This window comes from Fukomys damarensis, unplaced genomic scaffold (genome assembly GCF_012274545.1).
Source record: "Fukomys damarensis isolate Sample0158 unplaced genomic scaffold, DMR_v1.0_HiC HiC_scaffold_37, whole genome shotgun sequence".
Lineage (NCBI taxonomy): Eukaryota > Metazoa > Chordata > Mammalia > Rodentia > Bathyergidae > Fukomys > Fukomys damarensis.
In genome coordinates, this window is record NW_022900949.1 from 41,422,555 (window position 1) to 41,429,498 (window position 6,944).

A 6,944-nucleotide genomic window follows, 5' to 3' on the forward strand; every position below is an offset into this window, starting at 1 on the left:
GTGAGCCAATTCATTGTCTTGACTTACTTCCCTAAAAATGCTCCTCTGGATCTGCAGCCATAGTTGGGGTGGAGGGGACTGCTAAGCAGAGATTCTTTGCAGCTGTACTAACAGAAGAAGCTAAAAAGTTAACTTTGGGCCAGAGACTAGACGTCCCAACTCTCCATCAAGTCACAGCTATTTTGGAGGCAAAATGTTACTTGTGATTTCTTTTTTTTTGTACTGGGAATTGAACTTGGGACCTTGCACTTGCAATGCAGGCAGCGGTATCACTGAGCTAAATCCCTGTCCTACTTGTGATTAATAGGGGACTGGCTCAGTAAGTATCAGGCCATACTCTTAGACGCCCCTGAAGTTATGATAAAAACTTGCACTACTATTAACCCCACTTCTTTGATGCCTACAGGCCCAGAAGTTAGCCACTCTTATGAACAAGTGATTTCCCAGACCTATGCAAGCAGGCAGGACATTAGTGACCTGCCCCTCCGTGACCCTGAGGTGTGGTGGTTCATTGATGGAGTATCTTTGTCAGTCATCTATAAAACACACACAGAACTACAATTCCTAGAGGCAGTCCATCTTCCCTATCAGACCAGTCATGCACTGTAAAAGGCACCAAAGAGACATGTCTGAAATGTCTTTAGAAAATCAAAAGGCTGACAGGGAAGCAAAAGGGCAGTTTTATAGCCCTTTAAAACTCTAGCCTTAAAGGGGGTGGTGGTGCACTCCTGTAATCCCAGCACTCGGGAGGCTGAGACAGGAGGATTGCTGTGAGTTCAAGACCAGCCTGGGCTACACAGTGAGTTCCAAGTCAACTACATAGTGAGACCCTGTAGCAAAAAAACCAAAAACCAAAAATAAATAAATAAATAAATAAATAAATAAATAAATAAAATAAAAAATAAATAAAGAGTCTAGCCTTTACCACCACCCCCAAAAAAATTTTGGGCCAGAAATTTAGCATTTAGCTCAGTGGTACCGCAGCCCACCTCCCAAGCACAAAGTCCTGAGTTTGATCCCTAGTACAAAAAAGGGGGACTGGGGATTTAGCTCAGTGGTGCTGCCACCTGCCTCACTAGTGCAAGGTCCTGTGTTTGATCCCAGGTACCAAAAACAAACAAACAAAAAAAACAAAAAAAAATTCTAACCTTATTCCCAATTCCTGAGGAAGAATTAAAACCAGTCTACGGGCTGGGTATTTAACTCAGTGGTTCTGCCACCTGCTTCACAAGTTGAAGGTCTGGAGTTCAATCCCGCTAACACACACACACACACAGGGGGCGGCAGTCTATACTTCCCTGGAAGATAAATGGGCCTCAGAACAAGGGGGAATTTAAAAAGGACTCTGGTGGTATTTAGAAAGTAATCTGGTCCTTCCTCAAGGGACACAGTGGAAGTCCATAAAAACATTTCGTGATTCCTTCCATATGAGAAGAGATGGTCACTTGAGTTTTCACAGGAATAGGATAGTGGCAACTAGCCAACAGGCCTGTAAAGTTTGCACTCTGTGCCTGTAATAACTGGAACAAGCCCAAACCACCTCCTTTATTAAAACCTGTTCAGAGGAGAGGGACAGACCCTTGGAGGAGTAGCAATTAGACTTTACCCATATGTCACCATGTGGAGCAGCTAGACAAATGTTGGCCCTCACTGACACTTTTACAGGCTACACTGAAATGTTTCCTACCTGTTCAGAAAAGGCCACTGAGGTAGTTAAGGTGCTTCTTAAGGGAATCATCCTGATTTGGATTATGTAATTGCCCTTGAACTGAAAGGGTCTTCCTGCCTCGAATGCTGGGATTACAGGCATGCATCACCATATCCTGCCCAACGAATATTTAAAAATACTAATTGAAGTCCAGTGTGATAGCACCGGAGTATAATCGCAGCACTCTGGATAGTTGCAGCAGGAGGATCACAAATTTGAGTCCAGCCTGAGCACATAGCAATTTAATGAGATCCTGTCTCAAATTTTAAAAATTGAAAGGGACTGGGGCTGTAGCTCAGTATGAAAACCCTAGGTTTAATCCTCAGAACTGGAAGAAAAAATTATCTAGTTAAATTTTTTTCCATACTAAATCTTTGATATTGGTGCACATTTTACAAGCACATCCCAATTTATTTTTTTTTAAAGCACATCTCAATTTGGACCAGCCATAGTTCAAGTATTCGATACACTTGTTTTGTTTTGTTTTGTTTTTATATAGCGAGACAGTCTCACTATGTAGTTGAGACTGACCTGGAATTCACAATGTAGCCCAGGCTGATCTTGAGCTCACAGTGTTTTTCCTGTCTCAGCTTCCCATTCAATATATTTTTGTGCCTAGTGACTATCATATTTGACAGCATATCTCTAAAATACCTACATTGTGAAGTATCTTGATTTGTCTTATTCTTGGCCAAATTTCCAGCTCCTAGAATAGAGCAAGGCACTAGGGTGTTCAATTAGTGCTTGCTGAATGAATGAGTGAACGGAATAGCTTTTCATTGCCAGGGACCATTGCCTGGGTTCCAGTTCTCCAGGATTTATCTGCCAGGCTATCAGACATAGTTAGGATGGTTAGTGCCACCTGCTGGTGGATGGGAAGTCACACACTTTTGAAACTGGCAAGGTTGTGGGGCCGGCAGGCATGTCAACGTTCAGTTCTAGGTGCCTAGACTGTTGTTCCTTACCTGAGTATTATTATATAGGTCTTTCTGAGCCCTTAGCTCCTAGTACTACCAAGGTAACTACTGTATTACATAGAGAATCCCTTTGGCTATCAAAACAACAAGAATATGCCAGGATCCCTTTCATATGGTCCAAAATAGAATTTTGGTAGGTTAGTTGTGGTTGTGTGCACCTATAATCCCAGTATTTGGGAAGCTGAAGCAGGAGGATTGCTGTGAGTTTGAGGTCAGCCTGGGCTACACAGTGAGTTCAAGGTCAGCCTGGACAACAGAGAAAGACCCTGCCTCAAAAAACAAACAAGCTAAAAATAGAATTTTGGGAGGAACTGTCTAAAAGAGTATCTGCAAGTTTACCCTCTGTCTAGCCCTTATTTTTTTGTGTGTTTTTTTTTGTTTGTTTGTTTGGTTTTGGGGTTTTTTTTGTTGTTGTTTTTTTGAGACAGGGTCTCACCATGTATCTGAGATCAACCTGGAACTCACTATGTAGCCCAGGCTGGTCTCGAACTCACAGCGATCCTCCTGTCTCAGCCTCCTGAGTGCTGGGATTACAGATGTGAGCCACCATGCCCTGCCTAGCCCTTTTTAACTTCTGTTGAGTATGGGCCTTTTGGGAATCTGATGAAAACTAGTCTCCTTCCAGACTGTGCTGTGCATGGGTGCTTGCGTGTGTCACACACAAACACACACACACAAACACACACCTCCTAACATGTTTGGGATCCAGAAACCCTTAAGTGATGCCCTTCTGGTAAGAACTCCTGTCCTCAGAGTAAGAATAATAAATCTGTACTAAAGGGATGGCTGCTTGGTCCCTGGCATAGTAGATTCCTAATAACAATCAAATTTTGGATTGAGGTGTGGATACTCCTAGCAATTAATATTGAAAGATCAAAGCAACATAATAAGAGCAACAATAATAATCTCTAGCACTTACTAAGTGCCAAGATCTGATCTCAACTTTAGAAACTGTTTTTGTCAGCAAAGATTTTATTACATAATGATTTCAACAAGAAGATATAATAATTATGAATATAGGGCCAGGGATTTGGCACAGTGATTCCACCACCTGCCTTGCAAGCACAAGGGCCTGAGTTCAATCCCCGGTAACCCCCAAATTATGAATATGTATGCACCCAACATCAGGACATCTGAATATATAAAGTGATCATTGACAGGTCTAAAGGAAAAATAGATCACAATACACCAGTAGTGGAAAATTTCAATACCCAATTTTCAATAATGGGTAGACTATCCAGAAAAAAACAATAAGGAAAGGTAGACTAACAAGTCATGAAATAATGGACCTAACAGATATGTTCAGAACATTCCACTAAATAGCAGAACATATATAGAACACTCTGAGATAGGTGATATCCTCTGACACAAAACAAGTCATTGCTAATCTAACAATATTGAATTTTTAAATTTTTAAATTTTTTTAGTATCCATATGTAATATGTAACAGTTGCATTCATGTTGGGAGTTGGCACATGTAATACACCTTTTTTTTTTTTTTTTTTGCACTGGAAATTGAACTCAAGACGTTGCACTTGTAAGGCAGGCAGCGGTACCACTGAGCTAAATCCCTGGCCCAACATCTTAATTCTCTTTTCATCCCCTCCTCTCCCTCTCTCATTATGAATATTATTATGTTACAAATATTAGGCCGGGGATTTGGCTCAATGGTTCTTCCACCTGCCTCGCAAGTGCAAGGGCCCGAGTTCCGATCCCAGGTAAAAACAAACAAACAAAAAACAAATATTTACTCTTCTTGCCAGACATATAGCAGTAAACAGATTCTTAGTGCTCACACAATTTTTCAGACCAAGGAGAAACAAGGTAAGTTTATATAATGTCTAGTAATGGTAAGCACTCTAAACAAAATGGCAAGAAACTCATCCAATCAATATCGCCAAAATTCACCCAAGCTACTTTGTTAAACTCTGGAGCCAAAGTGGTGTGATAGCCCACGCCTGCCTGTAATCCCAGTACTCAGGAGGCTGAGACAGGAGGATTGCTGGAAATTCAAGGCCAGCCTGGGCTACACAGTGAATTCAGGACCAGCCTGAAGTACAAAGAGAGTTTCTGTCTCAAAACAAACAAACAACAACAATAAAAGGACTCCTGGAACCTAGGACTGACAAAAGTTGTTTCCTCAAGAAGTGACTAACCAGACAGCCCCTCCTACTAGTGGCCACACTTGGCAGTTTTCTGAAAGTCCTATGTGAATCCAAGAAGGACCTGAGTTAAGGGTTGGGAGGATATAAGATGCAGAATGAGGTATTTTGGACTGATGCTATGCTAAGCCTAAAGCTTGCTGTATAATAGGTGTTCAATAAATGTGAGAAATGACTGAGATTATAAATAAACAAAAAAGAACAAGGGCAGGGGAAGTAAAATGAATTAAGATGTGCTATATATATGCAACAACTTCCCACAGTGAATGTAATCATATGTACTGCAAATGTGTCCTAATAAAAACTTTGAAAAAAAATTTTTTGGCTGGGCATGGTGATTCCTATAATCTTAGCACTCCAGAGGCTGAGGCAGGAAGATCGCTGTGAATTCAAGGCCAGCCTGGGCTTCCATAGTGAGTTCAAGGCCAGCCTGGACTACATAACAAGACTCTGTCTCAAAAACAAAAAAATTTAAAAGTTCTTTAAAAAAAATTTTTTTCTGGTACCGGGCATCGCACTTGAGTCCTTGAGCTTGTAAGGCAGGCGCCAGAACCACTGAGCTAAAATCCCAGCCCCGAAAAAATTTTTAAAGAAAAATGTCCACCCAGGTGTGGTGGTGCATGCCTGTAATCCCAGTACTCGGGAGGCTGAGGCAGGAGGATTGCTGGGAGTTCAAAATCAGCCTGGGCTACACGGTGAGTTCCAGGGAAGTCTGAACTACATAGTGAGATCCTGTCCCCGCCGCAAAAAAAGAAAGAAGTCCAGTTGTAGTGGTGTATACTTCTAATCCCAGCACTGAGAGGCTGACACAGGAGAATTGTAAGTTCTAGTCCCATCTGTGCAATTTAGAGGCTTAGCAAGACCCTGACCCAAAATTTAAAAATTAAAATATTCTGGGGACGTAGCTTGGTGCTAAGGCAAAACAAGAAAGAAAGAGAGAAGGAAAAAAGAGATAATGAAAGAAGGAGGGAGAGAGGAAGGAAGGAAATAATGAAGATGGAAAGGAAAGAAGGAAGGAAGGAAAAGAAGAATTGAGATGTGCCATGTACATGTACCAATTTCCACCATGAATATAATCAGTCTGTATTGCAAACATGTACTAATAAAAATAAAAAATTAAATTTATTTATTTAAAAAAATTTTGGAGGGCTTTTTTATTTTGGGGGGGGCGGGGGTACCGGGGATCAAACTCAGGTCCTTGGGCTTGTGAGGCAGGCAGTGGAACCACTGAGCTAAATCCCTGGCCCCCTTTTTTTGTCTTTTTGAGACAGGGTCTCACTATGTACTTGAGACTGACCTGGAACTCACTGTGTAGCCCAGGCTGGTCTCGAACTCACAGCAATCCTCCTGCCTCAGCCTCCCAAATGCTGGGATTACAGGAGTGCACCACCATGCCCGGCCTAAAAAATTAAATTTAAAAATATTTAAAAATGAAGGAAGGAAGAAAGAGAAATGGACATCTTGATTATGAGGCCCACAGTAGGAAGCCCGGCTGCCCAAAGGCACCCTGCATGCTTGTCTGGAGTCTAGTTTGGGGACGAAGGCGAGGTCAAATACACAAACATCCACCAGGAAGCTGCATCTCCAAGGTCGCTTAGGGAAGCCCTTACAAGCAACAGGCTGTGTACACTACCAAGGAGGTTGCTGTTTGCATCCAGGGACCCCTTTCTTTTAGATCATCTCCAACAGGATGATTGGAAGAAGCACCAAGGGGTGGCTGAGCAGATGAGGGGCCTCTGGAGCCTCCTGGTCAACCCTGCAAGCCCTAGAGGGCAGTGCATGTCAGAGACACAGGACTCAGCCGGTTGGGACAGAACACGCTGGAATTTCCCCGACCTTAGGCTTCTCAGCTGGAGGCTCTGACAGTAAGTACTGCAGGATAATAAGGTACTTTTAAGTTATAGGCAAGATATTGTGTGAGGGTGTTTTTTGGGAACGTTGTCAATATCTTTTCAGATTATGGAAGTAGGACTACTACAGACTCTGCTATAGGGCCTGCAATCCACAGTTTCCTCTTTCCAGGCTCCATCTCCAGATTGGTCCCACTCTGCCTTCCCAAATGCTGGCTCACAGCCACACCATCTCCCTGGAGTCTGC

General features: G+C 42.5%; 1 pseudogene; it reads right to left on the reverse strand.

The window, feature by feature from the left end:
* Positions 1–6,423: 6,423 nt before the first annotated feature.
* On the reverse strand, positions 6,424–6,513 carry LOC117284529 (annotated as a pseudogene).
* Between the last annotated feature and the right edge of the window lie 431 nt (positions 6,514–6,944).